Raw genomic sequence first — 19,738 nt, 5'->3', positions numbered from 1 at the left:
ACAAATTTTTTTCCAAAATCAATTATTTTGTTAAGACAAGCAGAAAGTTCTTTGAATCATTTAAATCGGACTCTTAGTTCTCTCAAAAACTGCCATTTTTTACATATTTAGCTCCGTATCTTCGAAATGGCTGGGCCTGCATTTGCCAAAAACTAATAAACACTTCTCCCAATCATTACTAATTGAATGTTTTTTAGATCATTCAAATCGGATACTCCGTTCTCTCAAAAACTCGATTTCTATTTTCTGCACTCTTTGCTCCGTATCTCCGAAACGGCTGGACCTGCCTTTGCCGAAAACTAATCAGCTCTTCTCCCTATCAATAGGAATCGAATGTTTTTTGAACCAGTCAAATCGGTTGATCCGTGCGCCCGAAAACGTGAATGGAAATTTGTATCCATACATACACACACACACACACACATGCATTTTTTTCTTAGGTATGCCAAAACGTTCAGAAACCTTCAAAACGTCGAGAAATGTAAAAATTTTCAATTTCGATTTTCGGCCCATTACAATAACTTACCCTACGGGAAAATAATAAAATAAAAAAAATTAGTAAGTTGAATTTTCTTGCAACAACATAAACCTCTCTTTCGGGATGTAATCTTTTTAATTTATAATTGCAAATATCAATTCTTCAAATTTACAATTGGTAAAAAAATAATGAAGCGAAAGCAATTAATAACTTTCAGAATTATTGCAATAGCATAGCTCGACTTATTTAGTTATTTTGTAAGTGGCTAGTTGTAATATAAAGCCAATAAATATAAATAAAAGAATTAAATGTATTTCCGAAAAAAATATTTATAATATTGCACTTACAAGTTCCAAAAAAGCCATAAATGAAAGTAATTCGCAAAATTGTAAAAATGTGTGTATTTTTCCGTGGTCTCTACGCCCTGCTGTTTTATGACAAAATTTTAAATACGGCTTATGATTTTAGGACCATGGAATTTTTATTGTTCGAAATTTTCCTCTGCCATATTTAATAAGATTAAAAGAATTAGCACTAGGGTGCTTAAAGATAATTTATATAGACGTAGAATCATTGAAATTTCGGTATTTACCTGCCTAGGAGTAATCCTTGCTCTCTTAGTCTCTAATTGGGTACTTCTAGCAAAATCACACAAAATATTGTAATAAATAAAATTGAAAACTGTTTTACACATCAGAAAGAGATGCATTAGTATCAGATACTAATGTATTTAATTTCATAAAATTAATTTTCCTGTGTACAAATATTTAGTTTTGATAACTGTTTTATTGCCAAAGTCATTTGTCAGGTTTTATTTTATAATCTGCAATGTTAAGAGAAGTGAAACTTTTGCTAAAGTCAAAAAGCAATAAATCAACACGTGTAGAGAAAATATGTTGTTGGGTCATATTTTCAGAATTGACGATGTTGAAGATGCACTACGTCTTGCTGAACTGACCAATAACTAAATATGAAATAAGTGGTTGAACTTACCAAATTTTATTTTTTATTACCATTTATTATGATGATACTTTTATGAAAAAGTATTTCAAAATTATCCAATAAAAAAAATATCCATTATTTCAGAATTAATAAGTAAGTTTCTGTTTTGAAATCTACATTACAATGTTAATGATAATAATTAATTTCTTACTTGTGAATATTGTCAGGAACATTTCAGGCGCATTTAGAACAACGTGCATATTTTATATACAGCATTTTTTATTTTAACAATTTTGATAAAAAATGCAAACATAGATATTGTTTTTTTACATATATATTAGTTGAAGAATAAATAAAAAAAATTAATAAAAAAATGTACAGGCATATGTGTTAAGTTTAACAAGATCGTTCTGCGACAATTAAAGAACTTTTTCAGTTTGATTCGACAAGACGCTTTATTCCAGATTTAGAGAAACCCCGTTAAGACGATCATGCTCAGAACGATTTCTCGCATAATACTCTACATTGAAAAACATTTTCCTTATAACCAGGATATAGAAAATCTATAACTCTATAATCTGGAAAATTGTCTCAAAGGAGTTTTACTGCAATTAGCACGTTAATTGCACGACAGTATCAGGAAAATTTTACATGAAATTTATTGATAATTTAGTTAAATATGTATCAAGAAAACTTGCTATATCAAAAAAAAACATTTTTTCCAAAATTCTGTACATTTTTACAAAATGTATAATTTCTTAGCATCAGACACAAATGGCTTGCATGGCGACCAACGTGTTAATATTAAGTTTATCTCAGCATTTTGATACCCTTTTCAAGCATAAATTTTATTTTTGTCAAATTTTCTATGATCCCTTCACTAAGTGGTTAGAGCTATTGTCTTTCGAATAGAATCAGATCCCACTTTGAACTGCCTGACATCAAAAAGTAATGACATCAGTTGAAGAAAATGATGAAAATATATTTCCAAGTGAAAACAGATCATCCTCTGCATTGCTACATCAATTGAAAAACTAGTGGTGCATGGCATCGGGCCTTGCTAGAACTTCCCGCACCGAAAATTAGAGTTTTTAAAAACACTTTGAATTTTATTGAAAACTGAACTTTTTCTCAAAGCAAGCGCGTAAGCGCCGCGTCGCACTCTAACGGATAACCATTGGTACGGAAACCATAGAAGTGTGTACAAAATTTGTACTTATTATCAAAATCTGATAATTTGATATGTCTAATAATCATTTTATTAAATCATGTAGCTTTTTTTTACTTCTTTATTCGATTTTCGAAATCACAAGACCTGCCTGCCCAAAAATTTAATTAGGTCTTCATTTCATCAATACTAATGTTTTTTTTTGAATCATTCAAATCGGACGCTCCGTTATGTCGTATCTTCAAAACGGTTGGACCTGCATTTACCAAAAACTAATCAGCATGTCTCCTCATCAATACGAATCAAATGTTTTTGAATTATTCAAATCTGTGAATTAGGGTCAGTGAATCTGTGAATCAGTAATGTGTTCCCGAATTAGTCAACGGAAATAATTTAAAAAGTCACGTAAACTGGTTAATCAATATTGAATGCAATTTGCAATAGATCAATGAAAATAACTTTATTTTTTTTTAATGGTTTAAATATATCTTCGATCTGCGACGAAGTACCCAATCGTACATTGACCTGAACATGAGAATTTATTAATCGGACTCTTCCGTCGAATAACCATTGTATTCCAATAAAGCACAGACTGCTGATAAATGGCGACAAATGTGAATAATGTTTTGGCTATTGCTTCTTGTTAATTAATAATTTAATTATTATGAGAAATTTGAACTTTAAACAGACCAGTAATTTGAACAGAGTATACAAAAAATATACTTTTTATGAGCCAGACCGCAAATAATAATACTTAAAATTAGGTATGGTATGTAAAAATTCTGAATTCAGAATACATACTTTTTGTATGTATTTCATCTATTTATTGCATGCGATTTTAATAGAATACAATTTCAGCTTTTATTTTTGTTGCAAGTTTCGACAACTTGTCCGAAATCCTCATGTTGACTTTTACTGATCTTTTTTTAGTTATTGAAATTAAAAGTCTAGTTAGTTTAGTTTATGGTTATGTTTTTTTGAAATTGTAGAGCTTTGCAAACCTAGTGTTAAAATCGTCAAAAAAAATTTTAACTATAAATTATGAACTACCGAACCGCTCTTTACCAAAAACTTATCAGGACGATTCGCAACTGATATCTTTTGAACAATTTTTAATTTTTTTTATCGGTTTAGAATTTTCGGCTAAATGTTGGACGAAACATATTGCACTTTTCTGATAATTATAAAGAAATGGCTTACTGAATTTCATCGAAATCGAAATTTTAAATATTTGAAATCGGCACAGATGTTTTTCAGAAAACGTAGACAAAAATTTCAAACTAGTGGCGCATGGTATCGTGTCTTAAAAATTTCAAAAGCTCGATTTTTGTGCCGAAAATTAAAATTTCAAAAATAGATTTTTTCGAGAACTTTGAATTTTTCTAGCATTTTTAAAAAATTTAAATGTTGAATAAATAGAAATTTTTTTTTGAAAATTTTGAATTTTTTTTATACCATTCATGTTGGATGAATCATACTGTCAAAAATTTTATACAGCTAAATGACATTTTTCCAAACTTTTTTTTAATCTCTAAAACAGCTGGACCTGCCTTTGCAAAAATTTAATCAATTTTTTATTACGCCAAACATGTGAAATGTTTTTATATTCAAATCGAATTCTCCGATCTTTCCAGAACTTAAATTCCATTTTCTGCACTCTTTGCTTCGTAATTCCAATACTGCTGGACCTGCCATTGCCAGAAACTAATCAGCACGTCTTTTTATCAATAGAAATCAAATGCTTTCTGAATAACTCAAATCGGTTGATCGGTGCTTCCGAAAAATTTGGCAAAAAATTGTATCCATACATACACACACATGCATTTTTCTAAGGTATGCAAAATGTTCAGAAACCCCTGAAACGTGAAGATATGTAAAAAATTTTCATTTTTGATTTTTGGACGATTACTATAACTTATACTAAGGAAAGTTGAGAAAAACAATTTTTTCAGTCAAAAAAACTATCAAGTTGGATTTTCTGACAAAACCATAACTGACTTCTCCTTCGGGAAGTGGATAAATAAAAATATGTATTTATTCATGAGGTCATATTAATACAAACGCAATTGTCTGCCGTGTGTCTCGAAATTGAAATTTGTTTGCTGTTAATTCGCATAAAATTTTTTATGGTGACTAACAAGTCTGTCGAGAATTTTTATTACGCTTGAAAACTTGAAGGACGCAACTGTTGAAAAAGACCCACTGTTCAGAAACAAAACTCCTCGTTGTTGGAATTCACAAACACGATTTGATAAATTATCTTATTTAATATTTCTCATATCAACTCAAAAACATAAGATAATTTTTGATATCTGTTATTCGCTGTATATATGAATTAGCACACATGTAATATAAAACGTACTTTCTTGCAATCTAACTACGCATTAAGAATATTTCAGAATGATTTAAGGGGCACAACTAGTGTAACCGCCTAAAAAAAAGGTGATTTTTGGTAATTTATATTAAAAAAACTACTTTATCAATCATTTCAAAATTCTAGGAATATATTTATACATGTTTTAAGAATACTTTGTAAAATTTTTGAAGAAAAAAATTAAATAGTTTCTAAGTTATCGTCGATCTCCAACGGCGCGACAAAAAAAAGGCCCTTTACTGCTCCGGCCTTTTACGTGGATGAAATTAAAAAAAAAAATCTTGTTAAAATAGATAATATTGTCTATAAAATGAACAGCGATGAAGAAAAAAATCTAAAATTGACAAAGTGACGGCGTTTTTTAAAAAAAAGTCGAATTTAACCCAAAATTTTGGTCGTTTTTGGACTGCCAAAATTCGATTTTTGGTCCGATCAAAAATCGATAGTTTATTTTACGGAGAACTATATATAGAACATGCAAAAAAAAATTTGATAGTGATCGGATAATTTGTTTTTGAGTAATCGCTGCAGCAAATTCAGAAAATCCTGTTTCGAGAAAAATGCGTTTAAAGATAAAATGAACGTTATACTATGTACTATATATATATATATACTTTTTAAATGGCTGTGACCCAAAAACTATTTAAGATATCGATTTAAAATTTTGGTATGTTATTTTTAAAGGTATAACCTATCAAAAATGAAAAAATTGAAAATTCGATTTTTTGAAAATTTCACACTAGTTGTGCCCCTTAATTATGGATAAAAATATAATATGTGTTTTATCTCGGTTAACTGTGGTTGGCGAATATAATCGTCATGAAAAAGTGGCAAAATTTGGTGTATTGACGAGTGTCTTCGTCATGCATTTAAATCAGTGACGATTTGCTATTTGAATCGGAATTTTTGGAAAAATGAAAAATGAATTCTAAAAAATGAATGCAATGATTGTATAAATAATTAGTCGTAGGTGGCATTTTACCTTTAGGCAAATTGCATGAAACGTGGAAATAATATACTTCAATCATAAGAATTAAGATTGAGCTGCTTTAATAACTTTCTCTACTTTTATTTTGAAACTAGTTTTTACTTTTCTGCGAACACTATTCTTACTTTCTGCATATAATATTTCATTGTATTTATTATAATATTTGTACATCAAGCACAGTTGACAAAATCTTGCTCATGACGTGTATATTCGTCGATCACAGAATAAGTTGCACTCGTTAGATTTCTGATGTGAAAGATTGGTTTTATTTTACCAAATTGAAAAATTTTATAACTACATTTTACTTCTTACTAGCGGACTGAATTCAATGAAATAATATACGTCTTAATGTAAGGACAGTAAGAATAGTTTTTGATAAAAAGTAAAAACTATTTGCAAAATAAACTTTAGAAAATGTTTTTTAAATGACTAGCTTAACTTGCCTTGAGGTAAAATGCCACTAACAACTACTGATTTTATACATCCATAGCTTCTAATCTGATCTAATCTTATTATACAAACAATACCCATGTTTTTTTCCAAAAATTTCAATTTGATTACCAAATGGTCACTGTTGTATACGCATGACGAATATACTCGTCAATACACAAAATACTGCTATTACTGATTGACGAGTATATTCGTCAATCGCAGTTAACTTGTTAAATAATAATTTTTAGAAGGAGAAGTTTATGTTTTCATCAAATAATTCGATTCGCTAGTTTTGTGTTTTCTCGACGTTTCAAGCCATTCTGAATCGAATGAGACCAAAGTATGTGTGTGTGTGTGTGAACAGATTTTTTGCTGTATATCGATCAAAAACGGCTGAACCGATTTCAAAAATTTAAAAGCCATTCGATGTATCCCGATGAGGACTGGCGTTTCTCAGTTTTGTGCGGCGATCGGCAGAGCCATTTCTTTGGTAAATAGCAGAAAAGTGAAAAATTTTTCGTCCACGTTTCAGCCCGCAATTCTGAATCGATTTTGAAAATTCAAAAATTGCTCGAAAAATATTGGTTGGGAATGGTGCTTAGTTTTTAGTAGATCGGCCGGGCCGTTTTCTTGTAATAAAGTGTTAAAAAAAATTTTTTCGACGATTTTTATGATTTTTTTTTGACGGTAGATACCATAGTCTTATAGATCATACTAAAATATTGCGGCCCTACGACAAGTCGTTTAATTTTAAAAATTCTTCAAAGTTTGCAAAAATTAGTGTGGTTTTTTCGGAATTTGTCAAAATCAGACCTTTCATCGAAGTTTCCTCGAGAACGCCTGAACCGATTTCAGAAATTTAAAACCCATTTGATGTATCTCGATGTGGATTATCGTTTGTCACTTTTGTGCGACGATCGGCTGAGCCGTTTCTTTGTAAATTGAAAAAAAGTGTTAAACTTTTCGTATACATTTAAGCTCATACTACCGAAGCGATTTTCAAAAATCAAAAACTGTTCGAAAGATATTAGTTGGGAATGATACTGATTAATTTTAGGTGAAAATCTACCGAGCCGTTTTCTTGTAATTAATAGTTTACTACTATTGATTACAGCCTAAATCCACAAGCTATATGTTTTTCATGTCCCTACTTCGCAATTTTTCCGCCGGCCAAAGCGCCACTTTCTTTATCTTTATCTCACTCTTTCAACCAATGACGAAACGAAAAGCTCCATATCTATACATACAAACACAATTCACTCGTTAAAATTTTTCCAAGCATATAACATCTCGTCTCGATGAGAAGAGTCCTTTTTTAAAATCTTTTTCATTTATTTTATTTCAATTTAATATTTATTTTTTTAATAATTTATAAAAATAAAAAATTATTGTGAAAGACGGATCAAATTGCTTATTCTAAAGGATTATTTAAGTAATTATTTACACATTTCAGGAAGTTCATGCAACTTGCCTTAAGGCTAAATGCACTTTCAACTAGTTTTTTTTTCGTATAGCGAAGGAAATGCCTTTAGGCATCCCAGGCTGGTGTTTCGTCTGGGTATGTCGGACTCAATACCGCCCTGGTATAATACCGACTAAAACCTCCGCTTTGATGTTACATACATGCACATATGTATGTATGTAAAACAATCTGGACCATTATTTCACATGAAATGGATGGTGTGTTTAGGCTCTGCCACTGTACGTGCCGTGTTTGAGGTTTCAAGGATATGTCAAGATCAAATGGACTCATTTTATTCTGGAGGCACGAACAGAGAAAAACAATGGTAACAATTATATTTTTAATTTCCACTGTTGCACTTCCAAAGCTCGAGACGACCTCAACTAGCTGTAAGTGGAATTCTATCTTAAGGCATTAAGGCATAGTGCCTTAAGGCAAATTGCTGGAACTTTCTGTACTAAATATTATTATTTTTTTCAAAAACGATTAACATTTTTGAAAAAATTTTACTTCGAAAAATTAGATTTTTGAGAAACTATAAATTTGACAAAAATTTACTTTTTTTTGAAAAATATGTTTTCTTTATTTTGACATATTTTGAAAGTTCTGAACTCTTTTTCACAGCAATCGTACTGCTTTAACTGCAAAGAGACAAAATGTCAAAGCGCGTAAGCGCCGCGTCGCCGTCTAACAAATAAACATTGATACGGTATCCATAGGAATGTAAACAAAATTTATACTTATTGTTAAAATCTCTATAAAATATCTGATAATTTGATGTGCATTGTCTAATGATCATTTTTGACCGCCAAATGGCATTTTTTTACTTTTTTCATTAAATCTCCGAAACCGCTAGACCTGCCCTTATGAAAATTTGATCAATTCTTCATCTTATCAATACAAGTAAAATGTTTTTTTGTATTATTAAAAGCGGAAGTTCCGTTCTCTTAAAAAACTGAGTTAACATTTTTGGCACTTTTTGCTCCGTATCTTCGGAACGGCTAGGCCTGCCTCCACCAAAAACTAGTCAGCACGTCTTCTTATCAATACGAATCCAATGGTTTTTGAATTATTAAAATCGGTTGATCGGTGTTCCCGAAATCGTCGACGAAAATTTGTATCCGCACACACGCACACACACGCACACACACACACACACACACATAAATTCATTTTTTCTAAGGCATGCCAAAATATTCAGAAACCTTTGAAACGTAAAGATATATAAAAATTTTCATTTTCGATTTTTTTGCGATTACTATAACTTGCCCTACGGGAAGTTAAAAATGATTATATAAGGATTTGACATTTAATATTTATTTTAATTTAATAGTTTTTAAAACTCGTGCTTTGAAAATTGTATAATAATTGGTGCATTATATTTTCCGTGTTTTTGTGTTTTTCTTCAAATTATTTGTTTGCACTGAAGATGGGCCAAATCAGGATCCGAAACGTTTGTCAATAAGACATTTTACTTCAATAAAATATTTTCAATTAATAGATGGACGCCCAAGAACAAGTTTATTATAATATTTCACCATCTGAAAAATCCTCTCAATTTATATGAAGGTGACCAAGAAGTCCTAACTTATATATTCCTCAATAGTTTTAAAAAAAAGGTTTCTTATAGTTATTAAGTAATTTATTTCATAACTATCTTATACCTAATGGCAAAAGTATTAATTCGTTTCTATGTAATGCTGTACGAATGATGTGACTTTTAGTTTCGTGAAAATGAAACAATTTTTTTTTCAAAGGCATTTTTCGTCAACACAAGCTTGTTTGTTTTTTGAATAATTCAAATCGTACGTTTAGTTCTCTCAAAAACTTAATAACTTCCCGAAGGAGAAGTTTATGTTTTCATCAAAAAATCCGATTCGCTAATTTTATGTTTTCTCGACGTTTCAAGCCATTCTGAATCGAATGAGACCAAATTTGGAAAAAATATGTGTGTGTGTGTGTGCGTGTATGTGAACAGATTTTTTGCCGTAAATTAACGTTTTCTCAAAAACGGTTGGACCGATTTCAAAAATTTAAAAGCCATTCGATGTATTTCGATGAGGACTAGCTTTTCTGTGTTTTGTGTGACTATCGGCCGAGCCGTTTTTTGTAAATCGCAGAAAAGTGAAAAATTTTTCGTCTACGTCTCAGCCCGCAATTCTGAATCGATTTTGAAAATCCAAAAACCGTTCGAAAGATATTGGTTGGGAATCGTGCTGATTAGTTTTTGGTAAAAATCGGCCGGGCCGTTTTCTTGTAATAAATTTTTTTAAAAAAAAATTCGACGATTTTTATTATTATTATTTTGACGGTATATACCATAGTCTTCTAGAGATCATACTAAAATATTACAGCCCTACGACAACTCGTTTAACTTCAAAATTCATCAAAGTTTGCAAAAATTAGTATCGTTCTTTTGGCATTTGCCAAAATTAGATCTTTGATCGACGTTTTCTCAAGAACGTCTGAACCGATTTCAGAAATTTAAAAGCCATTTGATGCATCTCAATGAGGACTATCGTTTGTCAGTTATTTGAGACGATCTGCCAAACCGTTTCTTTGTAATTTGAAGAAAAGTGTTAAACTTTTCGTCCACATTTAAGCTCACACTACCAAATCGATTTTAAAAAATCAAAAACTGTTCAAAAGATATTAGTTGGGAATGATACTGATTAGTTTTAGGTGAAAATCTACCAAGCCGTTTTCTTGTAATTAACTGTTGAAAAAAAAAATTTAAGCCGGAATTTAATTAAAGATTTTTATAGAACTTTTTTGGCGATATATTCCACGGTCTTATAGAACTTACTGTAATATTACGGCCTTACGACAAGTAGTTTAATTTTAAAAATTCATCAAAGTTTGAGAAAATGAGTAGTTTTTTTAACGTTTGTTAAAATTAAAATTAAATGATTTACTTGGTATAACGATAGAGTACTTGGTCTTAATGAACATACTGAACAATTAAAGTCCTACGGAAACTGGTTCAATTATAAAAATGATTAATTTATGAAAATTTGCTTTTAGAAAATACTCCGAGTTAACGTGTTCGTTCGTTTTCAATTATGTGTAATAAATCCATTCGGAATACTTCTAATCACTCAAAAATTATGTGTTTATAATTGATTAAGTCGATTAATTACACATATCGGGAAGTTCATGTAACTTGCCTCAAGGCTAAATACCAATACCAACTAGTTAAAATTATATACCATCATACTCGGACCATCAAAATCGCTCGATTCAGGGCATACGATTTGCTGGTGTACCATATGGAATAGAAACAGATATAAAAATTAAATAAATCAAGTAAACTATTCAAAAGGCACAAAGGATTTGAAATCCTTTGGAATAGGTAAGGTGGCCGATGAATTAGGCTTTTGGCGCGTGTAGGCAGCAGCTGCGACAAAATTGTGTAGGCAGTTTATTACAAAATGAAATACACCTATAACTTATACATCTGCTTCGTAACGGACAAATAGTTACTACTAGTATATATATATATATATATATATATATATATATATATATATACATGTTAAAAAAATTTTTAGGGCAGTACATTAAATAGAAAAGTACAACTAGTAGTGCATGGCATCGTGCCTCAAGGCAATTTGCTGAAACTTTCCGTTCCAAACATTTTTTTTTCAAAAAGCTTGAAAATTTTGAAAAATTAGATATTTGAGAATTTGAAAATTATGAAAATACTTGACTTTTTTGAAAAATGTTAAGTATTTTTTTTATATTTTTTATTTTCAAAAATCTTGAACTTTTTCAAGAAATTTCAATGAAATATCGAAACGCGTAAACCAGCGGTTCCAACCTTTTTTGCATCGCGCCCCCCTGCAAATATAAAAAAAAATTGCTGCGCCCCCCTTATTTTTTTAACTGCTTAATTTTATAAATACTCAACTGATATTATCGACTACAAATTAATATGCAATATTATGTAAAAATATTCATAAAAACTAAATATTTTTGTTTATTTTTTAATAACGTTCCATAAATGTTGGGTTATTTTTGATAATAGTATTCTGGAAACAGTTGTACGCGCCCCCCTTAGGACAGCCTGGCGCCCCACTAAGGGGGCGCGCCCCACAGGTTGGAAACCGCTGGCGTAAACGCTGCATCGCACTCTGACGAATAAACATTATTACGGAACACATATAAATGTTTTGTACTTATATATAAAACCCTACGGGAAGTTGTTAATTAACAGATTCTATTCTATTTTGAGTAATACTACAATTTGGAACGAAAACAGTACACATTTAAAAGGTTTGTGACTAACCAACAAAGACTAAACCTTTACAAGTGTATTAAAAAAAATAAACCTAACTTTGTTTATTCTTTTAATAATTGGAAAAGTACCTGGAAAAATATATAAATTTCGTATTTCTTTATTTCACTAACTTCTATATGTAGTTCATTATAATGGTAATATACAAGATAATATAATGTAACGTTGATTACTTAGCTTATTAAACTTATATAAATAAATAAATAAATGTATATATATATATAAATATATATATATCTATATATATATATATATATATATGTGTGTGTGTATGTTTGTGTTTGTCACAATCTTCAGGGCAGTCATCAAATGCAAATTAAAGAATATTATATAATCTTTATTATTTGGACATATTATCTTATGTCATCTTCAGTAAAATTTAAGATCGAGTACTTCTAAATCAGTAACTAATAATTTACAAAAAAAAATTGTCAAGAAATAGAAAAGTACTTTGTGATTATTTGTTATTTATAAGTACTCCATCTTAAATTTCACTGTAGATTCTTATTCAAAAATTTAGATAATTTATTTTAAATTTAAACAGTTTTAATTTACTTTTTACATAATGCAGTGTAATGCCATTTTATTATATTTTCAATATCAAGTAAATAATAAGCACAAAATAGCGACTGTTTAAAAAAAAATTACAACTTTTGTTGATATTATCCAATTTTTTGAAAATGGTAAAGTTTGGAATTGGATATGAGTGAATGTTCATACTGGTGAGATAGTATTCTCATCTTTCTGAAGAAAACTGTAGAAAAATTACAAGTAAAGCAACAATCGTGGGGGTCGAAAAAGAAAGTTTCGTAGAGAACAGAGGAGGATTATCGTAGTCAAACGGATTTATCTAAGAAAATAGTTTAAATTTTGAAAAATGCTCTTATACCTATGTTCTTGAATAGTTAAATTTTGAAAATAATAAAAAAAAGATTTCTTAAAATTTGTGGACTACAAATACCCCATTAAATATCTTATTGATAACTTTCCGTAGGGTAACTTATAGCAATCGCAAAAAAAACGATATTGAATTTTTTTGCATATCTTCACGTTTGAAATTTTTATCGACTATTTTATGAACACTGTCAACTGATGTGAAAAATTCATAAAACATTCGATTCGTATTGATGGGGCGACGTGTTGGCTAGTTTTTGGCAAAGGCAGGTCCAATAGTTTTGAAGATACCGGGCAAATAGTGCCAAAAATGGCAATTCGGTTCGATTTGAATGATTCAAAAAACATTTTAGTAAAAAACAATTTTAGGGAAAAGTTAAATAAAAGTTATTTGGCGATCAAAGATAAACATTAGACATATGTACATCAGAGCATCAGATATTTTATAGAAATTTTAATAATAAACGAATTTTCTTTACATTTCTATGGGTTCCGTACCAATGATTATGCGTTAGACTGCGGTGCAGCACTTACGCGCTTCGATACTCTTTCTCTAAAATAGCCACGCAGCACGATTGCTTTGAAAAAAAAGTTCAAAATTTTCAGAAAAATTTAAAGTATGAAAAAAAATTCGAAGTACAAAAAAAATTCAAATTTTTCAAAAAAGTTAAATTTTTTCAAAAATTTCAAAATTCGCAAAAATCTTATTGTTTTTAAAGTTTTCAAAAATTTAAAAGGTTTTTTAAAAATTGTAATTTTTGGTACGGGATTTCGCCTTAAGACTCGATGCCATGTGCCATGCACCACTTGTTCAATTTTTGGTTCCCACTGATTTTTAACTTCCCGTAGGGCAAGTTATAGTAATCGCAAAAAAATCGAAAATGAAAATTTTTATATATCTTTACGTTTCAAAGGTTTCTGAACATTTTGGCATACCTTAGAAAAAATGGATGTATGTATGTGTGTGTGTGTGTGTGTATGTATGTGTGTGCGTGTATGTATGTATGTGCGGATACAAATTTTCGTCGACGATTTCGGGAACACGGATCAACCGATTTGAATAATTCAAAAAACATTCGATTCGTATTGATAAGGAGACGTGCTGATTAGTTTTTGGCGAAGGCAGGTCTAGCCGTTCCGAAGATACGAGGCAAAAAGTGCCGAAAACGGTAACTCAGTTTTTAAGAGAACGGAGCGTCCGATTTGAATAATTCAAATAACATTTCACTTGTATTGACAAGATGAAGAATTGATCAAATTTTCATGAAGGCAGGTCTAGCGGTTTCGGAGATCTAATGAAAAAAGTAAAAAAAAATGCTAATTTGGTTAAAAATGATCATTAGACATATGCACATCAAATTATCAAATATTTTATAGAGATTTTAACAATAATTTTTTTTTTTACATTTTATGAGTTTACATGCTATGCGGCGGCGCGGCACTTGCGCGCTTTGACATTTCGTCTCTATGCAGTTCAAGCAGTACGATTGCTTTGAAAAAAAGTTCAGATTTCAAAATATGTAAAATGAAGAAAACATTTTTCTTTCAAAAAAATTTAGTTTTCAAAAAAGTAATTTTTTGTCAAATTTATAGTTTCTCAAAAATCTAATTTTTTCGAAGTAAAATTTTTTCAAAAATGTTAATCGTTTTAAAAAAATAATTTTTGGTACGGGAAGTTCCAGCAGTTTGCCTTAAGGCACGATGCCTGAATTGCCTTAAGAAAGAATTCCACTTCCAGGTAGTTCGCTGATTTTCCACAGCTCTTTTGTTAGAATCCTCGCATCGACATCCGCCTCTGACCTCTCCCAACAACAAACCGCAAAGCGCGACTCGGAGCTTCGTTATAAATATAAACCGTGTTTACCATCTGTCTGTTAGTCTCCTCTTCTGTCTCGATCGCTACACAACATTACATGGACTTTGGAAAATAAGTTCCATTTTAAAAAATTTTATTTAGTCATGATAATTAACAATCGATATTTGATTGTTGTTTTAGTTAGTTAATGAGTTAAGTGCGTTGGTGGTGTAATGAGTGAGATTATTAGTGAGCTGTTAAATTAACCAGTGCGGTAATAATATTTCATAATACTCAGCGGCGTCATTTCTGCTTATGCATTTGACATTGTTATTGACCTTGATGTTTGTTTATATTTTTTTGCGATATATTTTTAGGCACCTACGTCTTATCTTACATACCTGCGACTGATTTTTATTCGCACCTTAGACTTATATATTATATATATATATATATATATATATTTTGAAATATGTGAGTTTGGTGTTGATACATATTTTGGTGAATTATTTAGAATCGGGCAGTAACACCAAGTAAAAAAAAAACTAAAGTAGTTTTGAAATACTTTATTTATCTATACGTTTCGGTCTTCATCGAGACCGTCATTCTGTAGAAAAAAAAGAAATTAATTATACAAAAATATACTACACTATTACACTGTGATAAACCAAGCTATTTAAACATAATTGGAACATTTAAACAAAATAAGTAAGGTAAATATTTTTTTAAAACATCTGTTTAAAACAAGCTTGTCTAGCCTGCCTCGGAACACGAGTGCTTACATAAAAATATTCTATTTGTTAATTATTTTTTTATTTTTTATTCTTTATGAAAAAGAAATTACTGACATTTGGTGCTTGTTTCCAATATTAATTTTTACAAGCTGTATTAATATGTGAAAGTGATAGTCTAAGAAATTCAAAACCACTGACGATGGCGTAGAATTTTACGTCGAAACGTATGGAAAAATAAAGATGTTTTAAAAAATCTTTACCTTACTTATTTTTTTATTATTTTTAACTTGATGTTACGCCTCCAAGAAATCAATCATAGATATATATATATATATATATATATATATATATATATATATATATATATATATATATATATTACTGAAAAAACATATTTCAAAGTAACTAGCAGCCCATTCGTCGAAATAAAAATGTAATAAAGTGTTTAAGAATTTTTACTTATACGTTTCGACACCAGATGCGTGTCATCATTCAGCAACTGCAATAAATTTGAAAGAAATTACTAATAATAAAAACAAATCTAAATTAATTATAAACATAGAGAAACATTATACATACTACCAGGACAAAAACACTCGAAAAAATATTTAAAAAAAAATCAAACTTGTAACATATTAGAAAAGGACATTTTTTTGGAAAAATAATGAATAACTACAAAATTAAAACATTTTGAAAAAAGTTTTAAACTGTAACATTATGACGCAAGAAACACGCCCATATCAAGCAAACGACTCGACTATAATGTTAACCAAGGCGTGTCTTATATATAAAACCAGGAAAAATCAAAACAGTATTTTTTTAAACTTACAATTTAAACTTGCCCTTTAATTACTTACTATCAGTGGTGTTATGCTAATATTTTTTTTGCCGGAACGCTAAAATTAAAAAACCGGTTCAAAAAAACGGTTTGCATGTTTGTTTCGGTTCCGTTCAAAAAGGAAAGAAACGAAAATCATTACAAAACCCAATTTGTGCACATATATGTATGTTTGAAATAATAGAGTTTGAATAAATAAAAATAATACATTTTTAAATAAAAAACTTTTAACTTTTATATAAAAAAAAAGTTAGATACATATTGATACATAATTGTTAATGTCAATTTTATTTCTAAAAACAATTAAACAAAACCCCGAGTTTATTATATTCCAAACAATTTTAATTAATTAATTTCAAATCTTTATTTTTTAGTTAAATGAAATATGATTGCTAAAAGCTGAGCACGTCTATCGATTTGTTATTTAGAAGTGTTTCTTGTTTACTCACAAAATTTCTGCAAATTTTTCGAAATAAAAAATACTCTCTCACTTGCAACCGAACTAAAGTAAGATATAATAATTCTGGAAATTTTGTTTTTTTATTTGTGGCTTGTAGTGCTAAAAACTCTTTTTTTATTTGAGTGAGTAGAGCAATTAACTCCTTCAACAAGAAGACGCATTGATCTAAATTAATATATCCATTGATATAATAATCTAAATTAATATATACATTTGACAAAAGATAACACAGAACCTTTCTGGGAACTATAACAGACTGATATGATTCCAAATTCCTGCTTTCATCTAGTATATTTGTAATTTTCCATTTATACAATAAAAACCGTTTTTTTCGCTAAAACACCTGTTTTCGAATTACATAATTTTCGTCAAAAAACCGGTTTTTGAAAACCGACAAACCCTAGTGCATACCTCCGATGCAATATTAGTGCAATATTAGATGGTATGCAGTTCTCTACAATTTCCTTAAAAAATATTGTATAAAATAGTGCCCACATACACTTAGTGCTTTATATCAAATAATAAATACTACTTACTTTGTTTAGAAACCAGAAAATGCTCAAAATTTATATATTCTTATAATCAGAAACAGAATTTGGAAAGTTATAATAGAATTTTGCTGAAGATGACACAAACATAGTGTCGAAATTAGTTGAATAAAGAAACTATAATTATTTATATTTTTAATTTCCCGTAGGGTAAGTTATTGCAATCGTCCAAAAATCGAAATTGAAATTTTCTGCATATCTTCACGTTTTGAAGGTTTCTGAACATTCTGGCATACCTCAGAATAAAATGGATGTGTGTATGCATGTATGGATACAATTTTTCGTCCGCGTTTTCGGCTAAAAAAACATTCGATTTCTATTGATAGGGAGATGTGCTGATTAGTTTTTGGCGAAGGCAGGTCCAGCACTTCGGAGATACGGAACAAAGAGAGCAGTAAATAGAAACGAGTTTTTAGAGAGAATCGAGTATCCGATTTGAATGATTTAAAAACATTAAATTTGTAATGATTGGGAGAAGTGGTGATTAGTTTTTAACAAAGGCAGGTCCCGCCATTTCGAAGATACAGAGCTAAATGTACAAAAATGGCAGTTTTTGATAGAATTAAGCATCCGATTTGAATTACTCATAAAACTTTCTGCAACAAATGCTTTTGGAAAAAAAAAAACAAAACTTTCTTTTATTACATTTTTTTGTATATTATAAATAATTCAGATTTTAATTTTAATTCTGGCTAAAGTTTTAAAGCTAGCTTATATACTTTAAATAAACAATTTTAACTTTGTAATTCAGTTTATATAATTCTTATAAATATTAGACAATGTTACAGTATTTATAATAATCTATTTGAAAACATTTAGTATTACTAAAACATTTCGTGACGGTACGGGAAGTTCCAGCAATTTTCTTTAGGGCACGATGCCAGTTGCAATGGATTGCACAAACTAATGTTGTTCAGGATGGTATGCAGTTCCCTACAATTTTGTTTTAAAAAATATTGTATAAAAAGTGAACACTTAGTGCTTATCTCAGTGTCGCTAGACCTGCCTTCCCAAAAATTTCACCAATTCTTCATTTTGTCAATAAAAATAAAATGCTTTTTGAGTCATCCAAATCGGACGCTCGGTTCTCTCAAAAATTGAATTGCCATTTTTGGCATCTTCAGAACGGCTGAACCTGCCTTTGCCAAAAACTAATTAGCACGTCTCCTTTTTAATAGGAATCGAATGTTTTTCGAATCATTTAAATTGGTTCATCTGTGTTCTCGATATCGTCGACAAAAATTGTATCCGCACATACATACACGCACACACATACACGCACCCACATACATCATTTTTTTTTCAAGATATGCCAAAATTATCAGGAACCTTTGAAACGCAAAGATATATAAAAAAAAACATTTTCAATTTGTTTGCGATTACTATAACTTACTCTATGGGAAGTTAAAAATTGACAAAATGGCGACTGTTCGAAAAAAAGATAATTTTTTATACCACTTTTTTGAGTTTCTCTATTCTTTTTAATTTGAAAAAGTGGAATTTGGTAATTAGGGGTAGACCATACGGATGAGAAGTCTTGAAAGAAGACTCTAAAATTATTGCAAGCAAATCGCTCGAGTAGAAATTGAGAAATCGTAGGTATCGTATCAAAAAAGGAATATTCTTGTGAATCAAATTTATCTCCGAAAATAATTTAAATTTTGAGAAAATCTTTGTACACATATTCTTGAACTTTGAAAACTTTGAAAAAAAAATCGATTTTTGAAAATTCTAGACTAGAATATCCTTTCAGTATGATAGTCTCCTATAAGAGCTTTTAACGTGAAATGTTTTTTGGAGTAAGAAATCATGACATATTTATTAACTTCTGCGATAATTTCTTAAAATTATAGTAATCGCAAAAAATTGAAAATTAAAATTTTTGGCATATCTTTACGTTTCAAAGTTTTCTGAACATTTTGGCTACCTCAAAAAAATTGATGTATGTATGTGTGCGTGTGTGTATGTATGTTTGGATATACAATTTTTCGTTCACAATATCATATGAATTTATTTGGTTCTCTGGTTAATGTAAACACCCTATAGAATATATAATCAATAAAGTATTTATAATTATCTATTCGTAAATATTAAAAACAATTGTTATCATTGATCAATATTTATTGATTACTGATTTTTTCCCTCAAATATTTAATTTTGTTTCGAAAAATTCCAGCAATGTGCCTTAAGGCAGGATCCACCACTAGTTCTTTTTTTTAACTTTTTGTGAGGCAAGTTATAGCAATCGCAAAAAAATCGAAAAAGAAAATTTTCATATATCTTTACGTTTCAAAACCTTCTGAACATTTTGGCATACCTTACAAAAAA

General features: G+C 29.7%; 1 protein-coding gene across 1 annotated transcript in view; it reads left to right on the top strand.

The window, feature by feature from the left end:
• LOC113386869 (multiple inositol polyphosphate phosphatase 1-like) overlaps positions 1-19,738 on the top strand; it is a 33,464-nt gene that overhangs the window by 2,740 nt on the left and 10,986 nt on the right. The window lies entirely within an intron of this gene.

This window comes from Ctenocephalides felis, unplaced genomic scaffold (assembly GCF_003426905.1).
Source record: "Ctenocephalides felis isolate EL2017-DRISC unplaced genomic scaffold, ASM342690v1 CF-g0.4_SCAFFOLD_03571, whole genome shotgun sequence".
In the NCBI taxonomy this organism is placed as follows: Eukaryota; Metazoa; Arthropoda; class Insecta; order Siphonaptera; family Pulicidae; genus Ctenocephalides; species Ctenocephalides felis.
Note: the sequence above shows the minus strand (reverse complement) of the source record. Positions and strands in the feature narration are given on the sequence as shown.